Here is a 25,158-nt window from a genome sequence, read left to right on the forward strand (position 1 = left end):
CAATTTCCAGATTTTCAGAAGTCAAATTTTGTGAAATATGTTTTTAAAACACTGCAAGATACAACACAAAAAATAAGGCATAAACTCTTAAATCCACAAAGGGCTGTTCCCCATGTAACACTGAAACATGTTTAAGTGCTACATGAGCTTCAACAAACCTTCCACCAAGTTTCCTTTTGGTTTCAAAGAATCTCACCTTAGCAGTAAGAAATTCTGCCTTACAGCAATCAATGGTTTATTGCTTAACAAGTCAACCTCAAACCATGTGTAACAAAACTGTACTTAGTTAGATATACATTTTTAGTATATTGTATGTCTATTTTCAATGAATTTATGCTCTGTTAACTGAAAAGAGAAAATGCAAGTTAAAAATGGTGGCTATATTTGAAATGACTGCTGTTTCAAAACTGACAACTCTTTCATAACTTTTAAAAAAATGCCATTCAGAGAGTCTGCCCTTGTATGTTCAGCATAATTATTTGGGAACTGCAAAACATTGACATTTTATAAATGGGATTGTCTAGATGGCTATATTTAGCACTCAAAGACATCCCTTGGGGAGATTGATTCGGGGATGTCCGAAAGCAGGCACTGCCAAGTGCTCCAGTAAGCAGTACTGGGTGAAAAAGAAAACAAAGCCTAGTTACCCAATATGGGAAGAAGAAATCAATGTTTTGACATCTCAAGAACAGAGCTGTAAGCATCCTTTATATACCCAATCACTCTATTGGCATAAGTGTTTTTCTTCCCAGTGTCCAGGTAAGCGATCCTTAAATTTAGCATGAAAGCAACAAGGGTCTCACAAGTGGTAGGTGTTGCAAAAATTAACACGAAGAGCACCTTGCTAAAAACAGCTTTGGTGTAAACTGAGAGAAATAATAATAATACAGTGGTGCCTCGCAAGACGAAATTAATTCGTTCCGCAAGTTTTTCCGTGTAGCGAATTTTTCGTCTTGCGAAGCACGGTGTCGGAAAAGTTTTGGAAAAGCTTCAAAAATCACCAAAAACCTCCAAAAAGGCTACCACACCGCGTTCTATGAGTTGCTCCTCGAAGTCAAGTCGCAACTGTATTAACGGTGTTAAGAAAAAGGAAACAAACTTGCAAAAAAGCAAGACTTGCGAAGCAAGCCCTTAGGGAAATTCGTCTTGTGAAGCAGCTCAAAAACCGCAAAACCCTTTCGTCTAGCGAGTTTTTCGTCTTGCGAGGCATTCGTCTTGCGGGGCACCACTGTACAGTGGTACCTCAGGTTAAGAACTTAATTCGTTCTGGAGATCCGTTCTTAACCTGAAACTGTTCTTAACCTGAGGTACCACTTTAGCTAATGGGGCTTCCCGCTGCCGCTGCGCCGCCGCGCGGTTTCTGTTCTCATCCTGAAGAAAAGTTCTCAACCCGAGATAGTATTTCTGGGTTAGCCTCTGTAACCCGAGGTACCATTGTAATAATATAAAAGGTGGAAAGGGAGTTGGAGGGTCACCTGTGAGGGTGATAGCAATACAGTGGTGCCTCGCAAGACGAAAAGAATCCGTTCTGCGATTCTCTTCGTCTAGCGGTTTTTTCGTCTTGCGAGGCAAGCCCATTGAAGGATTAGCGGATTAGCGCTATTAGCGGCTTTTAGCGGCTTATCTGCTGATTGGATCAGCTGATAAGCGGCTTAGCGGCTTAGAAAAAGGGGGGAGGGAAAAAACCAGCAGGAACTCGCAAGACATTGTCGTCTTGCGAAGCAAACCCATAGGAAATTCGTTTTGCGAAGCACCTCCAAAACGGAAAACTCTTTCGTCTAGCGAGTTTTCCGTCTTGCGAGGCATTCGTCTTGCGGGGCACCACTGTAATCTAGAGACTTTGTGGATATGATTATCGTCCCTCTTTTTATTTCAATGCAACATACAAGAGCATAGTGTGATGCTTTATATCAGAGAAAACTTATTCACACATCTAACCCATTATTGTCTACTACTACGAGTGGATGTGTCTCTAGGGTCTCAAGCAGTTTATGTCATCTACATGCAGTTTCTGCCTGCTCCATGATCCATCTAAATCAGAGGTTCTCAAATTTATCTGACCTACCGCACTCTTTTCAGGATAAAAAATAAAAAATACTCAACACTCCCCTGAAAACATGTACGGGTGGTTTTTCAAAACAGGACGAGGAAGTGGACTAGGCTCCGGGATCAAAAATCCATGGGGCAGACCAAAGTGAAGCCTGCCAGCTCAGTCTAATCCACCCCAGGGATGGGGCCAACACTGCAGCCAAATAGGCAGACAAGCCGTGATTCACTTCCTGGGCCTGGGTGAAGCTGAAAAGCCTGGGAAAACCCCTCGCCTCCAGCATGACAACCAGAAGCAGGGGAGGTGTTGTCGCCGTCCTGCAACGGCGCCCAACCTGGTGGTAAGTGTCATAACAGATGAAACATGTATGAATGGTTTTTCAAAATGTTCTTCTCTTACTTATGCTTCCACCGCCCCCTGATTTTTATTCAACGCCTCCCAATTGCACCTGAGGCTACTCCGACCCCTCTGGATCATTCCAGCGCCGCCCAGGGAGCTGTATCACTCACTTTGGGAAACACTGATCTAGAGCCATCATTATCATCTTTTACCGTATTTTTTGCTCTATAAGACACACTTTTCCCCTCCTTAAAAGTAAGGGGAAATGTGTGTGCGTCTTATGGGGCGAATGCAGGCTGCGCGGCTAAGCCAGAAGCCAGAACAGTGAGAGGGAGCGCTGCGCAGCATTCCCTCTTGCTGTTCTAGCTTCTGGCTTAGAGGGATGAAGGCTCCCCGTGCCCTGTGGAGGCTTCGTGCTGCTATCCCTGACTTTTGCAGGAGGTGGGGGAATCTCCCACCTCCCGTAAAAGCCTGCAAGCGCCGCACACACACTCCACATGACTCGTGAAAGGGAGAGCTGAGCAGAGCCTGGGATGCATACAGCTTCTGCTCAGCGCTCCTTTTAAATAATATTTTTTTCCTTGCATTCCCCCTCTGGGTGCGTCTTATGGAGCGAAAAATATGGTAATTTTGGTTGCCCAGTTAAGTCTGTTGAAGCCAGCCTTTTAATGATACAAGCCTTTTATTTTGCCTTTTATCTGCTGCTTCATTGTTTTTGCTGCTTTAATGGCATTTTAATTTGATGCTGCTGGTTTTCATTGCAGGCTTGCATTTAATAACTTACCTGGTAGCCATTAGTGAATGTGAGTTTCATTGAGGTGACCAGAGAGGGTGAAGGAGGAGAGATGGACTGCCCTTGCCCTTTGTCTGCCGGCCCACTTAATTTTGCCCACAACCAGCATGAACGCTACTACCCCTTTAGGAGGCGGCATTTATGTATTTATTTAGCAGACTAGTAACTTTTGTGGCCTTATTTACAAGGCTCTTTTACTGTGTTTTCTGTTGTTTATATTTCCTTATAGAAGCCATTCTGAGGACTTTTAAAAGTTGAACTGTAGGGTAGAAATAGCTGAACAAGTAAATTAAAAGCACTTCAAAAAGGTAAGGCAAATTTTAAGTGATGGTGCATTCTGGAGCACCTTCCACTAGTTTCTCCCCTATTTTCTGACTCCCCCTCTTCAAAATAGAGGACAACGCATATGGTGGTCCTGTCATCGCACTTCAGCATTTTATCTCTAACACCCAAGTCTTCAAATCAGCTCATAAAAATGCAAAGGATAAAACAGTACAGTTGTACCCTTAAGGAGATAACAGAAATTTTCTGACTCCCCTATGCCATGCCAGTCAGCAATCCCATTAATTTCAGAATATAGGTTCCTGCCAGAAATGGAAAATAAATAAATAAATAAATAAATAAATAAATAAATAAATACAGATAACGGAATGTCGTATGGAAGAATTAGCAGGCTGCAATTCCACTTCCCTGCATTTTTGGAACACTTGAATCACATTACAGACTGAGCAATATTAATTAGGAACAGAGTTGAAGTAAAAACATTTTAAATAAATCGAGGGACTGGATGTAAAATCTGTCACTTTTTACATGGTCTATGATTCAAGGATTAATGGACCTTAAAAGAGCCATAAAACACCAAGGCCTCCGTTCTAGTTTAGTGAAATAAGAATGGTTTGATTTTGGCTTCAGTCTTCCAGCCTTAAATTCACTTCATATAACCTGCTACTGTAAACACTTTAAAGTAATTTGACATTGTGAGTCTAAGACATTGTTAATCCATTTCTCAGATGACCTTCATCTGTTTGCTGCATGCTGTTACTAGTATTCATAGGAAAACATAAGAAAACCAATATATATTTTTTGCTCCAGTGGCAGGGGGTGGCGGGGAGAAATTCTAAGCCATCCCTGGAAGGGAAGAATAAAATTTTGCTCCTAGAAGAAACACCTTTAATATGCTGTATACTAATAGTGAACTCAGTTTTCCTAGTGTGAGTCCTTATACAACTAGATTTGCACCATTTATTTATGCATTTAAGAGCATCTATAAATTTTTTAAAATCCCTATCAGTGTACATTATAAAAGCAATATATATTAGAAATAAAACAAGAATAAAACACGAAGCCAATATAAATGCGAGTTTAGAAGAAAAAGATCAGGCAATTCAATCAAATGAATTCAGGGGTCGATCTTATGGGTCAGGGAAAGCCTGGGCAAATAGATACGCCTTTATAAGATGTCTGAAGCATTCACATACAAAACGGTGGTATCAGCAGGCTTGGCAGGGATATTGGGGAGCAAAACCAAGAGGAGAAACCAAAACAACTGAACATGCTAGGTTGGTGGGGAGGGAGTTCCTACAATGGTGGGATAATTAACTTTTCAAAGATACTTTCAAAAAAATTGCAGTGAGTGTCATAGCTGACTGGGAATTTGAACCAGTGTTTCCACCGTCAAAGTTGCTACAATGCCACACAGTTCTTGACTTTGGAAAGCTTTCAAAGAAAGAGACAAAGAAACAAAGAGAAATTACCCACTGGTTAGATTACAGTCTAAAGATCAGTGCAATGGACAGTAAGCCTGGCACTGGAAGCCACTGTTTTCAAAGCTCTCTCTTTTCTTTCCCATCCTTTCTTTTCTTCTTCTTTTTCGCCATAGTTGATGCATTGTGGGGATTTTCCAATTGGTACAATTCCAGCAACTTTTGGACAAAGCCTCCTGCGACCTTGGGGAAGCAGCTTGACCACTACCGGCTCTCTGCCAACCTGGCTGCATAATTGGGTCACAAACTCAAGCTTATTTAAATCAAACGTAGCATATGAGAGGAGTTCCCCCTCCCTCTTCTCCTGGTACATTAAGTATATAGTTATCTCCTTGCCTATTTTCAGGTATATACGACTCCTGTCACACTGGCTGTAAACTTTAATGTAAGCTTCAATGTGCCAATCGAACTGAAAATTGATTCAAGAGTTCTTTTGGACTGAGCTTTCTTCCAAATGTTTCCCTGATCCTAATTATTTTCCAGCATTTGGGAGCTTAAATTAATGCTGCATCACCTAGCAGAAGGGAGGGGTGAAAGGGAACACTTGAGGAGGGAAAACACCACAAATTTTATAAGCAAAGTGGGCAGGATTTTAATTTTGCTGCCAGAATTTATTTTGCAAAGGATAGAAATATAGGAAAATTGATTTGCTTGCAACCATTAAAGCACCTGTAATTCACAATGCAACACAATTTAGTTCCCGATCATACTCACACAAAAAGGACATTAAAGGTTTGTTACAAGAAGCAGCAGTAGCACAGGAGACAGGCTTAAAAGTAATTTAGTACTGCAAAGACTCTTCCCCTGCCCTTATCAAGGTAACTTTTGCTATAAACACCACTTTAAAATTATCACATAAAAAACTATCAAGCACTAAATGAGAAAAAAAAACAGAATTTGAAAAGGATAGTTAAATTTATGAAGCAATTCTGCGCTGCTCAAAGCGTGTTGCTTGGCATGTAAGCAAATGTGAGGCTGTGTGTTTGACATGCAAGTGAGCTTGCCTTCATGGTAGTAAAAGTCAGAAGGAGGAGAGGGGATGAGGGTGTCATCAATAAGGGATGTCTAATTAAAGACATATGTAGAACACATGTATGCTGAGACTTCTGCTTGTTGCATGACTAAATCAAAAGTCTTTCTTTCCCTCTTTCATTCCTCCTCCTTTTGGCTCAGTGCCTCTATTTTTTTCCTCTTTTTTTGCCACCTCCAAGAGCTGTTAATTTTGTTCACTGCTGAGCAAAAGTCAAAGTCAGAGTCTAAACAGCTTGTAATGAGTTTTCAATGGCCCATCTCGCTGAAATTGAGGGCAAAGGAGCAGCAGACTTAGACACTGTCAGCCCTCTGAATTTATTATTGAGGGTACATAGGGTTCTATGAAGAATAAGAAGAGGAGGGCTGGGGATCTGTTAGGCTTTTTTATGCTAAGCACCTGCAACAAGATTGTTTTACTCCTTTAGGTACCTTGACACAACAGATAAACACACAGAAAATCAAATGTGGTGTACTTTAGTTAAGAGAGTAATTTGAAATTGGTGGCACAATGTAAGACAATGATTCAGTTATCAGAACTACGGGCATAAAGCAGGTGCTGCCTTCCCCAGATGTGTGTCAAACAAATCCAACCCTTTCATAAAAAAGGTGCAAGCTTGAACTTCCAGCTGAGGCAATCAAGACTTTTAAATAAATACATAGAAGAAAATGCATGTTGTACAAGCAGGAGCTTTATTCCCTATGTACCAGGGATCATGCATATGCTGGAGAGAAGCTTCCCAGGTACACTCATGGACTCTTTTCATATCTGAAAAAGAGTATATTTCAACTGAAAAACATTAAACTCTGTTTCTGCTAAAGATTTGGGCAGCCTTTAGCAATAAACCCATTCACCTGCATTCTATTGGACCGTCTTAAACTGAAATTTCTAACTAAGATTTGCCCTCCACTTTTCTTTTAGTGCAATCCAGAGTAAAAACTATTTAGAAAAAAACAACAACCACTACCGGTATTTAGAACAACTCTCCCAATTCTTAATATGTTTTAGATTCTGTCTACCAGCACCTTGGTGACTGTGAGATGCATGTTGTTGGGTTTAATTAGCCCTGTTTTCAAAGGTCTAACATGGGATTCACAATCAGTGGTCTTTAAAGAAAAAAGAAAAGTGGTCAAGCCTTTACAGGGAAAGGGATGAAAGGCACCCTCAACAAAATAATTGTTGTACAATTATTATTAATTATTATTAAAATAATTATTATGTAATTATGAAATAAACTCAGGAAGCAGTATTTTTGCAAGACCTCATGATGTGGTAATTTATGACTAGGTAATGTAGAAAAGACACATTTAGCTAACCGAGTATAGGCTTACAGGCTCTGTCCCAGCTTCTGCCAACCTAGTAGTTCGAAAGCACACCAGTGCAAGTAGATAAATAGGCACCGCTGCAGCAGGAAGGTAAATGGTGTTTCGCATCTTGCGGTCATTCAGTGTGAATTGAACAAAATACAGATTCTAAATATCTGGCAGCATCAAAGGACAAAAATGGCAGCATCAAAGGACAGAAATCACAATTTTTTGCCAATGAAACAGAACAGAGGAATGGGAGTGACTAAAGAAAGAAAAGAGGCAGGAAGCATGCTTTCTGTCTTTGCCTAAAGTGAATAAATAATTGTATGTGGAACACAGGAATCTCCCTTATACCAAGTCAGCTCTCCTGGAAGTGGCTCTCCAGGGGTTCAAGCAGGGATTTTTCCAGCCCTGCCTGAACCTGAGACCTGTAGGCATATCTGTCATGAGACAAAGGTTCTTGAGAGCAGAAGAAGCAGAAAGGCCTACAAAATCATTCAAGCCTGCTAACAGCAACCTGCTAAGTCACTGTGACTTGTGATTCATCTTGAGTGATGACTCATTCTCCCTATATAAAGTAGCCAGCCCCTCTGTGGGCCCCTGTGTGTGTGTTTGTGTGTCTCTGTCTGTCTCTGTCTGAGTGTGTGTCTAAGCCGTGTGTGTTATGTTGTTGCAGACAGAGTGACTCCAGGACTCTAGTAAATCAGGAACTAAGACTGCATAGCTGTCAACGTTTCCCTTTTTTAAAAGGGAAATTCCCTTATTCCGAATAGGATTACTCGCAAGAAAAGGGAAAAGTCGACAGCTATGCTAAGACTGTGGCCCTGTGAAGAGTCAGATAGCTGCTATGAGCACTCTGTGTATGCTGTTTATGAACAACTTTGTTTCCTCAAATAAAAGTTTTATTGTTAATGAAGAAGACTCTGTGTTGATTGATTTACCGCTGCACGACAATATCAGATTCTGTGCTACTATGGCCCTTCCCCTATGTCCCCTCAATAATAATGTTGTGCTCTAAATGTTGTTGAAGCTGCTAGTATTTCTAGGAAGCAGTTCTGTTGCTCCTGTGCTCCAAATAAACAATACTGACTGAACTAAACAGGAACAATTTTTAAAGTGTTATAGCAATGTTTGCTGGTTCAGGTCAAGGGTCTCATCTAGTTCAGCAACAACAGCCAAATACTTATGTGAAGTCTGCAGCATGGCATGTATTTTATCTTCCACCAGAAAACTTTTTAGATTTTAGATTTCCAGTACATTTCTGCTTGTGCTAGACTTGCTTACCACCCACAGCAATTATCAGTGCACACAAGTTTAAGATTACATTTGCAAACAGAAACAGCATATAAGAAAGACCCCCACAATTTAAAAATAAAATAATAAATCTGACTTCTGTTTCCCAAGGTGTGTATGTGTGTACACATGCACACACAACCACAGGAATTTAAATGAAAAGAGGTTTACAAAATTATATATGCCAGTTGTTAAAGAGATGGTTAAAAACACATCCTAGAAGTGATTAAACTCTAATTTTGTACAAATAAATTCCACATATGGTTTAAAGGCACTACAGATTCCACACAAACATATCCTGTAACAACTTGTAATGGAAGATGGATGTGTTTTTCAAAACCTATTTCCTGATCAAGGATCCTTTCTACATATTTCACACCATTGGCTGAATAACTGTTGTAGTGGAGTACTGTAAACAAACCCACCCATTCCACTCAACTGCTATTGAAGTTTGGATAAAAATAATGTATATCTTGTGTTACCATGTATACCAGGTATCATGTATTCAATGAGGAGGAGAAGCAAAAACTAATAATTTATGAGTAAATAACTACAGTGGTACCTTGGGTTACAGACGCTTCAGGTTACGTGTTTTCGGGTTGCGCACCACGCCGAACCCGGAAGTACTGGAACAGGTTACTTCCAGGTTTCGGTGCATGCACAGAAGTGCTATATCAGTATATTCACAGATGCGCTTTGAATCGCGACCCGCACATGCACAGAGGCAGCGCTGTGGGTTGCGAACTATGGTTGAGTTGAGCTGTAACAAGCCTCAGGCCTGCACAGACCCTTCCCCTCCCTCCTATGGATGAAGCAAAGAGACCATAGCTTCGACTTTTGAAACAACATAGTTCATTGTTAAGAATGAACTTGGGAAATGATGCCTTAAAATAACTCTTGTTAGCTAAAGCCAAGATCAAACCACATTTTGATCCTTGTTTGTTTTAAGCTTCAATAATTAGTTTAAACCATAGTTCCCCAACTTCATATATAACAGGGAACTGAGGTTTAGTCAAAAGCAGAAGTTTCTTGCTTGTTCAGAAAAGTGAAGTGGGGATGGGGAGCACATGAAGTTGTGACTTAGATTTCTTTGCGCTCTAACCCCAATTAGCCCTCGGAGCTGAGGTTAATAGCCAGGAATTATGGGAGTTGAAGTCCAACATATCCTCCAACCCTGGTTTAGATGATGCTCTGAACCAGGTTGTAGATTCAATCCCCTTTCAACCAAAACCATTGAGTGCCCTTTAAGAAATTATGATTTCTTAGCTTCATTCACTAGATGATAATTGTTTTTTGTCTCACTTTAATAGATTCGTGGAGGGAAGAAAACAAGGATTGCAAAATACATTGGATTTTAAAAGTATAAGAGAACTACAAAAGAGCAATGGATAACTCCTGGTTATCAGTGTTCTATTGTTCATTTTATGATAGAAGATTGATTGATTTGACTGTGTGCAATGTTCTGTGCTTTTAAGTTTTTACTTTGTTGTCACTAAATATTTCTTTTAAGAGATAAAAAGATCCTCCATTCTGGTAAATGATTGTGCTGTTGCTTTCTAATAAAGACAATGAAAGAAAGAAAAATTGCTGAGCTCCAAGAAGAACTGTAGTTAATCCACACAATTTTTATACAGTTATTGTGACAAAATGGATTGAACAGGTACTGTGGATACAGGAATACATAAATGAAATGCATCCCACTGGAAAAGCTTTTTACTCACATTGTCATTTACAGCTCCTGAATTAATAGACCAAGAAAGGCACCAGAGGCACCAACAAAATGCAGTAAAACCATTGGCAGCCAGTGGTGTCTCAAAGTTTAATTCCCCGGGGGAGAAAAGGACACTGCCTAATCTGTATTCAGTCCTGACATTGTCCACATCTGATATGGAACATTAGCTACTAACTCTCTCAATAGACTAGTGTCCTTCAGTTTATATTACTTTATGTTAATAGTAGAAAAATTACACACAACATCATTTATCATTGTTATACTGCACTATACATCCCATAGCTTATTTTAATATATCTATTTACTCCTAGGATATGGAGAATCTTTTTAAAAAAATTGTGTTTCAAGACAAACCTGTAAAGAGTCATTGCAAGTGCCTTTAAACACACACACACATTCCTACATCCATGTTAAAAACAATCTGTAAGGAACTGCATGTTGAAATCTTAGTGACTTTCTTTGGTTAGAAAAGACTGTATTGTGCTATGTTATAAATCCTAGCAAAACATAGAATGTAACTAGGGCTCTCAGCACAGCCCACTGATGGAATGGTAGCCCATGTTAGAGTAGACCCACTGAAATAGGAGGACATGAGTAACTTAATTTAAGCGGAATAATTTAATGTGGAGTGGGAATTGTTTTGTTACTGCAATTGTTAAGTAGTTGAGCAGTTAGAAATCCTTGGTGATTTACTGCAATTCTACCGGTTGATCTAGAACTACCTTCTGCCCACCACTCCCAGAAAGCTGTGTTACACAAGATCATAGGCACCAGCTCCAGGGGGCTGAGGCTCTTTGGGCCCCCTCAAAATATTTTTGAGGGGGCTTCCCCCTCCCATTGTTGAGGCTGTATGCAGAGCTGGACGCTGAGCAATGTCAGGACATCATGCAACGACACACACACAATGTCAGGACATCATGCAACATCAGGATGGCGCAACATCACATTCAGAATATGGCGCCTCTGCAGCAGATGAAACTATCCATCTAGCCAAGTATTATCCACTAATACTGGCAGCAGTTTTCCAGGGTGTTAGGCAAAGGTCTTTCCCATCATTTGCTAACTTAAACTTGTAATTAGAGATGCTGTGGATTGAACCTAGAACCTTCTGAAATAAAAGCACTTTCTCTACCACTGAGCTGTTATCCCTTTCTATATGAAAAAATAAATCGACCCTGTCCCACATCACAGCTCCCACCATTCTGCAACAGAAATGACCAGTCCTGGTGCTAAGTGACATAGGCTCTAAAAGTAAAGAATAGGATTTTACTTGAATGTAGGTTGTATTCCTTGAATTTCCTTGATTATATTCTCCTGGAATGAGGTCATGTAATTCTTTAACACTGCAAGATTTAAATGGCTTGTTTACAGCTATGTTCAGTCTGTATCTAATAGGAACCATTTTTTGTCCATTAAAAACCACATATGCAAGAATCTTAGGAACACATCTATGAGATTCGGCTTGGGCATTCCAAAGCACAGTCCATTCAGGCATGTTTAAGTTGGGAAAAGGCTTTGCCATAATTGTCATAGAATAGAATCATAGAGTTGGAATAGACCACAAGGGTCATCGAGTCCAACCCCCTGCCAAGCAGGAAACACCATCAGAGCATTCCTGACATATGGTTGTCAAGCCTCTGCTTAAAGACCTCCAAAGAAGGAGACTCCACCACACTCCTTGGCAGCAAATTCCACTGTTGAACAGCTCTTACTGTCAGGAAGTTCTTCCTAATGTTTAGGTGGAATCTTCTTTCTTGTAGTTTGGATCCATTGCTCCGTGTCCGCTTCTCTGGAGCAGCAGAAAACAACCTTTCTCCCTCCTCTATATGACATCCTTTTATATATTTGAACATGGCTATCATATCACCCCTTAACCTCCTCTTAAAGTAATTTTAGTTACTTTAACATCTCAGCAGCTGGAAAATGGCTTCATTTGGAAATGATTTTGCAGATCATTAGTCCACAATGATTAAATGAAGTGGCATACTAACATAAGAAAATAAGCCAGTGTGCATTTTACTCTTTAAACATTTTTACTCACTATTCTCCTCAAAGGCTAAATTCCAAATTTCTCCCTTTTTACATACTGTTCAATAACTAATAAAAGTAAAATTAAAAGCAGTATAAATATCCATCTCCTAGTCCTAAGTTGCTACTGAGTATGAACAAGCTGGCCCAGGCTTTGAACACTACAACATGGAAAAAAGTGGGAAAGGGTAGGCTTCTGGAGAAAAACACAAGCAAACTTTATTATTTGTGCATGTGTGTGTGTGTGTTGGTTGCATGCATGGACTTACTTGACCAAACCATTTATCTAGCACAGTATTGTCTACTTTGATTGGCAATGGCTATCCAGGTCTCCTATCATCTACTATCTGACCCACTGAGTGGAGATGGTAGGGATTTAATTTGGATCTTCAGCATGCAAAGCAAGGACAATAATGATAAGCGATGGCCCTTTCCATTTATCTTGTTGCCTTTCAACCAGGGGTGAACCTTGGTAATATTATACCCTGTGCAAAGCCAAAAATTGTCACGCACAAGCCTTCCCTACGCTGGCAAAGCAAGGCACCAGTGGGGTGAAGGCATAAGGCTCTGGCAGAGAGCCCTCCCATCTCCTTCCCAAAGCCAAGCAAGTGCCAGCTGGATATTGAGGAGACGGAAAGAAGGACTCTAGGACGGTGTCAGTGCTTCACGGGGAAGGTGCTTGGAACCTGGTGTGATGGAATTGGTCATGCTATCCAATCTGTCTCTGTTTCTATCAACAATTTCAAGGCAATGTTATCCCTTATTTTTCCCTCTCTGAGCAAAGCTGTGAGGTGAATCAGTCTGAGAGGATAAATCTCTCCAGGCATTCAGTTTGGAGCTGTGAATGAGCAAGTGGGAATGTATGGGGTGAGCCCTGCCCCCATTGTGACGCTTTGTGTGCCAGGCACATTTACCAGCCAATGGATAATCAGTGTTAGTCTGAAGAGGGCAGCCTTACTTGTCCATAAACTTTTCACTGTAGGGACAAGAGTGTGGGGCACACAAGGATTCTGTTCTCTTGTTGGAAATCTTATACACGAGCAAAGCAGCCCCCTCAGACAACCAGTCACCTTAAACTGGACTTGTGGTAACATTGAGGAGACAGAGCTTGCCCAGCATGTTCTTCCTTGCCCTTTTGTATGCTCAACCTGAATGCCAGAGGATAGCTATGGAAGCTGGCCCATGGACTCAAACAGCTGACTGAAGATTTGAACCTGGGGAGCCAGTGCTTTGCCTGCCATTGTTGGGTGCATTATGAGTGGAGATGGATTAAATTAACTTTTGCTTTTAACAATTTTAAATACACTCAAGTGGTTGTGAAAAATTCCCGTAAACCAAACAGAAATACCTCTTGGAATAATTCATGAGTAGTAAAATATTTACTAACTCAAACTCGGGATCACCTCCCTTCTCCTCCGGCAAACTATGTCTGATTGCAGAACAAATCCAAAGAGAAAGGTGGAAATCCAGCTCAAACATGAAACCTACATTTTCCCCTCCAGTCTAAATACTTCAGAGCAGCGGTGGACTTCTGTGTTGTGACAGCAAGTGGCAAAACTTGTAAATGCCACAGAGACACCTTTGGTTTAAGAAGCAGTAAAGAAAAAGCCCTCAGAGAAGTTTGGAACTGGATTTTTTTGGGTAACAACTACAGACATTTAAGAGACGAAGAAGTGCCCTCAGCAGCACAGTGATAGCACACAGCCTAGCCTATGACAGGTCCCAGAGTAGTGCCAGCTTTTTACTCTTTAGCCCCATGTACTCCTGTAAGATATTTACGGTGAACTTTGGGGCTGCCCAGCTGTTGCTTAGGCAGATGAGGTTTATACATGTCTGGAGAGGAACTTGAGCCCACCTGTGACATAAAGCCAGACATACCGCATTAAGTGTGTGTGTGTGTGTGTGTGTGTGTGTGTGTGTGTAAAACAATTTTACACAGCACCACAATCTCCATCAGCAGTGTGAGATTCCAGGGGTTGTAGGCCTGCTTACCAGGATCCACGTTCCCTGTTAGAGCAAAGAGGCACTACAGAGCCTGTGGTGTCTTTATGATATACAGTGGTACCTCGGGTTAAGTACTTAATTCGTTCCAGAGGTCTGTTCTTAACCTGAAACTGTTCTTAACCTGAAGCACCACTTTAGCTAATGGGGCCTCCTGCTGCCGCCGCGCCGCCGGAGCACGATTTCTGTTCTCATCCTCAAGCAGAGTTCTTAACCCGAGTTACTATTTCTGGGTTAGCGGAGTCTGTAACCTGAAGCGTATGTAATCTGAAGCGTATGTAACCCGAGGTACCACTGTATAGTTTTATTTACACATATATAGTGTGACCTTTGGTTGTGAATGGGATCTGTTCTGGAGGCCCATTCACAACATGAAAAGTCCGCAACCTGAAGTACCATATCTGCGCAGATGCGTGGTGTGATTTGGTGCTTGTGCACATGCACGATCTAGCGCTACTGCGCATGCGTGAGTGGCAAAACCCGGAAGTAACCCTTTCCGGTACTTCCGGGTTGCCATGGGGTGCAACCTGAAAAAAATGTAACATGAAACAAACGTAACATGAGGTATTACTGTATACAAGATGGGATCAGAGTTTTTCTTCTAGGAGAAGAAAAAACTCTGATCCTAGACCTCTGCTGCCTTGCAGGAGCAGGAAAGGCTAAGGAGTAAACTCTACACAAATCTGGAGTGGAGTACTTAAGACAGTTGGACAGCAACTCTTGCAGCCAAACTGGTAACAAACATATTGCTCTGCTTTCCTTTGGAACACATCACAGAGGCTGAGAGGAAGGTCTTGTCATCTGGGCAGCCTTTGTACCATACACAGTGCTCAGGCTTGTGCCCCAGAGTGGTCACTTCAGTGCTGCTAATGCAGCAGTTTGACTTCACCCCTGGAGACGCACTGTCTCCCAAGACAGATGGATTCCAACAACAACACAACCTGCACCTAGATGGAGGGATTGCAGAGCATTCACATCTGGCTTCCCCTATAAGGGAAGCATTAGATTCAAAGGTCAGCAAAAAGCCATCCTCTGTGTCTTCTTTGTTCCAGCCTGTCATCCCCAGTTCACTTGCAGTTCTGTGCCTCTTTCTGTTTCTCACTGCTAACTGACCCCTAGGACCTCCCCACAGCCTACAACATTCAAAGTTGAAACCCTAAACCTGGTCTTTGCCTCTGCCCACTAGCACCCAATGAAGAAGGAGCCCCACTCCCCCTTGCCTGGGAGCCTTGCTTTCTGATTGTTTCCTTGAAGGGCCATCACTGTCCTTTGTATCCCACTAATGACCCATTCAGCTAGCTCTGCGAAGTTGGCTTGGCTCGCTAGCATAACTAAATCCAGAGAGTTTCCATGCTTGGCAAAGTGCAATCAAACCTTGATTGATTCTAACTTTTACTAAATCCTTTTAGGGGGATCTAGGCCCCCCAGCATCACATAACATCACAAACTTTATTCCCATTGTTAGGAGTCCTAAGAACTCTCAATACCATTCATAAACTACAGTTTAAAGTGGCATATGAGTTCTTTAAATGTGGTCCCAGAATGTATTTTGGGTCATATTAGCAGGCCAGTATTCCCAGCCTGCATTCCCTGTTGTATGTTCTTAGCTGCTTCCTGGCAGGCTAGTAGACAAAAGCATTCCAGGGCACCGGGGGAGGGGGTACAGATGTGCTGTGGAGTGCTTTAGGGAAAGTGGAGGCAGAATGTGCTTCGCTCCATCATCACACCATTTAGAAACAGAAGGGAAAGCACACAGCTGCTCCACATCACAAGGAATCTGCTGTGCGCCGCAGCCTCTTACTCCTGGGCACGCTTCCGCCAGAGAATGGGAATTACCACTGCTGTCATTTTATTATTCTACTTAGCATTCCTACCAGCGCAGGGCATTTCATCATACTTTGCTTAACTCTGAAGAGCCAGTCATCCTCAGTTATTGTTTTCACTTTTATATACTATTAATGAATTAGCTTTTTTATGGCTGTTATTTCTCAATTAGTGCAATCCCTCAAGGTAGCTAAAAGGCTCTAATACTTGGTTTCTCTCCAGCTAGAGTCTAAGATTTGAGGGGGGGGGGTGAGTTGCAGGGGGAGACTCTTTCTTTCTTTCTTTCTTTCTTTCTTTCTTTCTTTCTTTCTCTCTCTCTCTCTCTCTCTCTCTCTCTCCCTCCCTCAATGATGAGAGGTCCTTGGCATTTGGGGGGTGGGGTTTTATATGTATTTTTAGGGGTGGGGGATTAGTGTCTTGCCACTGATGCTTTTGGCTGCTCTGTGTTTTCAGTTTCTATCCATAACTGACAGCTGAGAAGTATTATGAGTCATGCATCGGTCCTAACAACAATAACAATTAAATATGTATTTAATCATTTAATTAAATTAATAAAATATGCATTCATTTGCATGTGACCAAAATAATAGTTTTGAAGAAAATAGGTTGGAAGGAAAGCGGGGAGAACTCCTATTTTAGTTATAATTTGCCCTTAATGATGGGTAAATTCTAAATTTGCCTTGAATTACTTGCCCTTTGTTTGCTTTGTGGCATATCTTCTCCCTCATTTGTCTATTGGATGCTTTGAGTATTATTTGCATGTTTAACAAAGGTAACAAAGAAATGATGACAGAACAAAATGACAAAACCATTTACAAGTCAATAAGCAACTACTGTTCCATTTGTTAAATTGTTTATGTAAACTGTGGGGGACTCCAGTAATAGAAAATATTATAGTTTACATCACATCTAGAATTGCCAGTGTTCAAGAGCATAAATTTCATAAAATGTTTATAGGGCAATGTGAAACTAAATTGCCATTTCAAGTGGCAAATTGGTGTGCCCATTGGCAAGTACACTTATCTTCTGAAGCCGGGGAACAATATCACTTGGAGTCCAGACAAACAAAGACATTATATTATTATAAATACCTACACTGTTGTAGACCTTTAAATGAGGTTAGTGTCCAATTGTACATAGTTGTAAAATAGCAAACAGGCCTAAGCAAATAGAAGGGAAACAATGACTATAATTCAGTATTTTAAAACTGAAGTTCTTCAGGAAATTTTCATCTCTGCCAGATCACTGTGAATTAATGTGCAAGCCTCACTGTTGAGACATACTCATGTAAACTCTAATACAGTGGTACCTCGGGTTAAGTACTTAATTCATTCCAGAGGTCCGTTCTTAACCTGAAACTGTTCTTAACCTGAAGCACCACTTTAGCTAATGGGGCCTCCCGCTGCTGCCGCCCTGCCAGAGCACAATTTCTGTTCTCATCCTGAAGCAAAATTCTTAACCCAAGGTACTATTTCTGGGTTAGCGGAGTCTGTAACCTGAAGCGTATGTAACCCGAGGTACCACTGTACAGCAGTACTGTGGTATTTCTTTTTCCGCTATCCCAATTTACTACTGCACCTCACTTGAACATACAGCACAAAGTGTTTAAAAATACTGGAAAGAACATACTTGGCTACCTGTGTGTAGTGATTGCAACCCAAAACCCATCATGTAGAGCCTAGTTTCACAAAATGAAACGACCACAGAGAACTACAGGAGTGAGTTATAGAAGGCTGTTCTTCCTAATTCAACAGTGTCAGGTACATAATGCACCCTTTATGGCTAAAAGTTTATTTTAAATGCATATCAAGAAGATGGAGAGCTAGAAAGCAAATGCAAAATGGTATGTGGGGTTCAGTTATAAATTAATACCGGCAGGCTAAACTGCCTTCATGAAAAGAATATGAATCTTAAAACCCATTGCTGCTACAGAACAGATAAAAAGGTATGAAGGTATATAAGCATTTGCTGTGAAGCACATACTTCCTCAAAATATGACAATAACACTAGTAAAATACAAGTTGAAAACTATAGAAAATGCTGTAACATGCTAATCCATAATCAATATGAATCTGTCTCATACTAGGTCATACAGTTGGTCTGTTTAGTACTGTTTGTTCTGACTGGCAGCAGATTCTCCAGAGTCTGTAGCAGAGAGAAGTTTTTTTCCCATCACCTGCTTTCTGATTCTTCTTAACTGGAGATGTCAGGTACTGAATATAGTGGTCCCTTCTGTGTGCCAACAGTTGCTCTGCCATGGAGCAAGCCTGGCTCTTGGTCGTACATGCATAAAGCAACAGAATTGACATCATGAGAACCTATGTAGTATAGTGCCTAGAAAGTTAGACAATGATTGGGCAGACCCAGGTTCAAATACCCAGTCATTAAGTTCACCTGGTGTATTTGGGTTAGTCCATCACTGTCACCCTAACTGACCTCACACGGGATATTAAAATGGGGGATATTAAGTGCCACCCTGAAAATCTCAATTAAAAGGCAAGAAAAAATGTAATATATAAACTAACGATGAAGAACAGGTGCTTGCTTGCACAAATGTATGTGATATCTGCCTGGTGGAGGGATTTGGGGCTTTACAAAGTGCACCCCAGATATATTTCCTGATCTGGACCATGACTAGCATCCACTACAGACATATTGAGGAGCAAGATTTTGCAGGTGAATGATGTCTACAGTAGTTGCATATGCTTAGGAAGAGCCACCAAAGGTGAACATTCAGTCATGTTCTCTTGAAAAACTAATGTTGCTTTTGTTTGCTATGATAAGTAATATCCTGCAGTTGCAGTTGATAAGGTATAGAAATGTGTAGCACATCAAGTGTATTTCATGTTGTCAGATTCCCCCCCCCCTCTTTCCCTGAAAGAAACATGGTTATAACCACAGTTAATTCTGAATGGTAGTGTTCATTATCCAATTCTAGGAAAGATTAGTTAACAAGCTACAAAAATGAACACGTTACTAAATCGTTGGCATAAGGAGAAAAAACAGCTGGATCGTTAAAAAGCCTCGCAATTAGAGTGATGAAATACATTCCAGCTGAGTTCATTTCATAAACTCACAAAATTCTAAAGAAAAAAGTATTGGTAACATGGAAAAAATAGTAGCATGCAGCTCTCATTACCTGAATGTTTTCAAGCAATTTCTGCATTCCTAAACATTCATGTTGAGCTTCCACACTTTGGTGAAAAGTTCAAAGTTCACATTTGGTCCAATCAACAGGCAAATAATCTAGGGGCTCTTTATGCCCCCCAAGACTAAGGCAGTTATTGGATGAAGGGACATCATCATATATGAAATGCCCTGGTGGGCAAATTCTACTACAATGCATTTTTTCCATGAAGGAATGCCCATGAAAATTTTACACCAGAACTGTAATATTTATCTGAAATTTCAGTAGGCAGTGGAACAGATTCTTACTCAATACTTTACTTCTTGTGAAGTCTGCAGTGATTTTTTGGCATTCTACTTCAATTTAACGTGCATTCCGCAAAAAGGGAAGTGTAATTTCCTAATCTGCCTAAAATTCAACACAGATATATCACCTCATCTCAGCCTTTTGTAATTTATCTGAACTAGTCCACACTAGTCCTGATAGTTTAGAGATTAGAGGAAATACAAACACTTTAACCTCATAAACAAAGTGTTTGTATTTCCTCTAATCTGTTAATAGCAGACTATCAGGACTCTCCATCAGAGAAGATTAAGGACCATTTTACAAGAAAAAAATTAGCAATCTCCAGGAATTCTGAACAGCTTGACATTACTAATACTGTACGTAAACATTTGTTTTTCACAAGAATTGTAATTTCTTTAGATTTAATTTCTTAGAAATTTGAATGGTTATTGTGTCCACACACAGCCCATATTTTAAGTTCTCAACTTCACACCATTATGCAGTCTAGGGCAGATTAAAATAAACAATTAAAAACTTGATAGAAGTAGGCACTGGCCTGGTTCACACATCACTTTAACCAGGGGTAAGGGAACTTTTAGCTCAGCAGACCATATTTTTATCTCTTCTACTTCCGTGGCCCATCTTTAAAAGGTGCTGGGACTACTCAGCTTCAGTCATCTGATGCCATAATGATTGACAATGGGTTCTGAGCTGCGTTTCCCAAACAACTAATAATCAGCCAGCTGTTGGGCCCCTAGGAGGTGCTGCACAAGCAGCTTTGTAAGCACTGCCAATTGGCAATACCTGCAAAGCCTGTTTTTCCCAACCCCACCTTTACCTACCCCACACCCGATGTTATATATGCTATTAGTTGTAGGGCAGGTGGGTGTGGCTTGGTCAAAACAGCCTCCTAGTCTGAATGAGGAAGCCTGTGAGGTCAAATTAGTCCCACAGGCTGAAGGTGGTTCCCCACCCCTGATTTAAACCATAGTTAAACTACACTATTGTTTAAAGGTTAATGCACAGTGTGCTGGCGCACATGGCTACAATCATTGGCACTTTTCTCTGTTGTGCTGCCAAGAGATAAGCCATGGTTTAGCTGAACCTGGCTCAAAGTTTGTTTCTTCTCTTTGCAGTGAAACAAATGACAGGGCTGGGTTGGGATGCAACTCTTACAAAATTCGCTCTAACACCAGTTACTACAGAAAATAAACCTGTGTTTCACACAGTTACATGTCTATCTTGTCTACACAACAGAAAGATTATTGTTTCATTGGCATACTTCTCCACATCACCATATATAATGTAGGGTATTTTCATATGGAAAAAAGTCAGTAAGAGAGGACATAATAGTAATATATATAATTTTGAATGGGGTAGAAGAATAGGATAGAGTGTTTTTCTCCCTCTCTTCAGCCTGTTTTAAACCCCATGGTGAGCTACACATAGAATATTATAGGCTTTAGTCTCACGCATTGTAGTCAACTACTATTTTGTATGATCACAAAAGGGGCAACAGAAAACGTCATGTCTCTTTCTCAGTCCCCTCTTATACCCACTAGCTCAGGAGTAGCCAATATGATGCCCTCCAGATGTTGGACTACCATAATACTGACCATTGTCCATATTAGGAAAGGCTAAAGGGAGCTGGTCCAATAACATATGGAATATTGGCTTACTTCTGCTCCAGCTTTTCCAGATCACCAGCTGCAACTGGTACTTATCTTATCCCTTGATGTTCTCCCAATACAGTTACTGGTTTTAGATGACAACTGCTCTAGTGGATGTGGTCTGGTTCTGGCTAAAACATCTGTGCAATATTCAGTTGGGTTCACATCACACAGCTTCCCATTCAGCTTATACACCAAATGAGAAGCCTTTATCAGTATCAATTCTATATCTTCCTTCTAAAGCAGCTGAAGGAATCAATTTCAACTGAGCTTTACTAAAGGCAATCCTATGTCTCAGCTTCTGCAAGTCTTCTAAATAACAAGTAAGAACATGGGTAATTCTTATACAATTGTGATGCTTTGGGAACCAATGTAGTTGCTGCTATAGGGATACAGGTAACATTATGCTTGAAAAGCGTTTTATTGAGCTCCATTCCAAACTCTTTATTTATAGTTCAGAAAAGCCTGATTTCATCACTAAGGATGAAGTAAACCCCTTCTGAGAATGATTCTTCATTTCCTCAAATGCCATAAATATTTCCAGGTTGGCTTACAAATAACCATAAAAATACAAGAGATGTCCACAATAAAATCAACATATCAGGTAGAAGCATGGAAGAAGGACCCAATTCATATTTGTATTAGGTAGAATTATTTAGCACAGGCATCCCCAAACTTGGCCCTCCAGATGTTTTGGGACTACAATTCCCATCATCCCTGACCATGGTCCCAACAGTTCCTAAGGACAGATTCATAAAATCATAAACAACCTAGTTGCATTGTGACTGTCTTATCATTTGGGCGGTTTCTTCTGACTCAGAGCTAATATAGGTGTGTGAAGGACAGTGTCAAGAGAGAGAAGAACCAACACCATGTATTAACTTTCTGCCTGGTGTACTAGTTGTTGCTGTGGGAGGCTTTACAGTATTGGACAGTTTTCCTTAAATGACAAAATGATCCTGTATAGAAATAAAAAGAAAAAGGAAGAGCCAGTATGCCATAAATGACTCAAACCTAGCCTTTCCATTACATGTTAGCTTTCTACGAGGAGGGAACAAATTCACATTGGAGCAGCAATCATGCTAGTCCCCTCCTGCAATCTGATATAGTACAGCCAAGACACAAACATGCTACCTCAGGGACTCTCTTGAGCCTGCCCCCAATGCCACTCCATCATATTTAGTTGCCTTGAAGACACACTAATTAAGGCAGGCTTTGCCAGCCTGAACCTCTCCATGTTCTGGACTACAATTCCCATAATTCAGGACTTCTGGAGAGCAGCAGGTTGGCCTAGGTTGAGTTAAGAATTCCCACTGTTTAGAGAGGGACGAGGAAGTTGCCTAAATGGACTTTATAAAATATAGGATGGTGGGGCTAGAATAAATATCTAATCTAGATAAGTACTATACATTGTGTCACACACACCTTCTATATAACCATGTCAGCACCATCCGAAATCATGCCCAGTAGTCTACCTGAAGTAGTTAAAATGCAGGTTTGGGGTCAGTTCTCCCTGTCTCTTTAATGTAACTGTAATATGTAAATCCACTGGTGTTATTTCCTTCAAACATGCACAGACTGGCTTATTCAAAGCTATGAGGAGAGAAAGTTGTGGAAATACAGTATTTGTTTTCCTGAGCAGGACTCCTCTTTGTTTCCTTTTTTTCTGTGTAAAGATTACTCCATGAGCCACAAAGATCTAATCAAAACACTGGCAGACACCAACCTTGGATCCTTAGTGGGGGTAAAATAATTACTATAAAAGGAAATATTAAAAGGGGGGGGCACCAGCTTGGAGTGTCAATGAACATTTATGCATTAAGCAGCCGCTGTAAAATATTTAATGTTTAAATGAATGTTTTATGTTTACCATAAAAAACCCTCCAGCCATGAAGGGCTTTTAAATGTTACATATAAAATGTAAGCAAAACCAAACAGAAAGCAAAGGACACTTGAGGGGGGCAAGGTTCGCAACATTACATAGTGTTTGGTTTCTTTAAAAAATCAAATGGGTGTGTTTGTTTTTAATTGTTTACTTCACATTTATGAATTAACCAGAAGCCTCTAATTCATCAGAAGCTGTCATGGCTAGAACTGGGGACAGAAAGATCTGTATGTTGCTCTTGCTGCTGCTGCCCTATGTGGTGAACCACCAAGTGAGTTGGCGTCAGAATGTGGCACCCTCAGCTGGGCCCATCACTAAACTCCCACAATGTCAGCAGCATAGTGTCACACTGGAGCACTGTAATAAACTAAAATTAAAAACTTGCATTGTCCATAGTAGCAATGATAATGCAAGCGAATGTTTTTGTTGAAAAACATACAGCAAGACAGCCTCAGATAACATATGAGGCAAAGAGCTATGGAAAGGCATGCCTGTCTCAGTCCCATGCAGCATTTGAGAGAGAAAGAAAGGAACAAGAAACACGCTTACTTCCACTTTGGAGAAGAGAGGATATGACATCACGGAGCCTACTCTAGTAATTTAAAACTCTGTTGCCAGGGAGGACTATAAAATTTTCTACGTCAGCCTGGAAATTTACTTGGTTGCTGGCACTCTATTGTGTCTGGACCCTGATTTCTGAATTTTAGTCCTTAAGGCTCAAAATATCTACCTAATTAGTCTTGAGGCTTGAAGTGATGAGGTGGGTGCAACCCTGCCACAAGCAAACCTTCCACAAACTGAGGGTTGCATTGTATTTTAATCTACCTCAACAACTTCCTGACAGACCCATTTGCCTAGGGGTGGATTTTCCTTCAATAGGGGATAAAAGCGGGCCAGTGGCAATTGAGACATAAAACTACATTTTCACGTTATGAACCATGGAACTTTCAGGCCTCTGCTACCCCTTTCCCCTTGATATGTTCCCCCACTCTTTGGAAAGGAAAATGCAGTAGCACAAATGGGGGGGGGGGTGCACACTGGCAACTGAAGCACAGGGCATGATATGGAAAGCCCTCTACCACCTGCTGTCCCCTTCCTTGGGGAAGAAAAGCTGGAGTGGCAAGCAGCTCATTTTCAGGTTGAAATATATGAACTGGCACTTTGAAACCAAGCTGTGTGGGGATAGGCTATGTTAATGTTCCAAGTTGCATACTTCAGGCCTCTTGGAAAAGGGGCAAGCCCATTGGTAGAGCATCTTCTTTGCATGCAGAAGATCCCAGCATCTCCTGGTAGCACTAGGAATGTCTCCAGTATGAAATCCTGGAGAGCCACTGCCAATCAACATAGAAAATACAGAGCTAGTTAGGCAAAGTTAGGTCTAACTTTGGTATAATGCAGTTTGCTAGGCTCCTGGACCAAATCAAGCCCCACAGAAGTCAGCCAATTCCAGAGAGGAGAAAGCAAATACAAAGTCATCTATGTGGGTTTTTTTAATGCATCCCATAGATCAAATGATTGTGTAAATGTCTGACAAAACAATTACTACCCCCAAACTACAAATATAACCTTTTTGGCCAAAACAAAGAGGATATGGAGAATACCAAAGGAAGTTGCTTTATCTATCACTCATTAAAATGCTTATCAGCCACTAGGGAGTTTTGAAATCCACCCCCACTAATCTCAAAATGTACTCTTTTTATAAACCTTAGAGCAAACCAAATTAAAAACAGATAACTCAAAACCAAGAAACCAAGTTATCCTTGCTTTTTTTTACTTCACATACACACATACATATAAAGTGAACTTTCATGGGTCTGATTGCATGCAAATGTTTCAGAGTGATGTGGTTTCTTCAGAATTTGATGTTAAAAGCCTCACTTGATTCCAATACAGATGGGGAAGGAAAGCTAAATTTCACTGCAAAGCACTACACTATAAACTTACTGGCAGCAGAAAAAGTATCTGCAAACATTAACACGCTGCCTATCTTATACATTTAAGCCCTGTTAATATAAGTTGCAAAAGCACAATGCA

General features: G+C 40.7%; 1 protein-coding gene and 1 long non-coding RNA gene across 2 annotated transcripts in view; one reads left to right on the forward strand and one right to left on the reverse strand.

The window, feature by feature from the left end:
• Positions 1 to 25,158, reverse strand: part of WWOX (WW domain containing oxidoreductase) — a 574,826-nt gene that overhangs the window by 275,382 nt on the left and 274,286 nt on the right. The window lies entirely within an intron of this gene.
• LOC309537528 lies at positions 2,271 to 9,941 on the forward strand. Its single transcript, XR_014221958.1, has 3 exons — positions 2,271 to 2,387; positions 3,409 to 3,487; positions 9,883 to 9,941. It is a non-coding gene; the product is annotated as an uncharacterized lncRNA (long non-coding RNA).

This window comes from Podarcis vaucheri (assembly GCF_965113315.1).
Source record: "Podarcis vaucheri genome assembly, chromosome: 7".
Lineage (NCBI taxonomy): Eukaryota > Metazoa > Chordata > Lepidosauria > Squamata > Lacertidae > Podarcis > Podarcis vaucheri.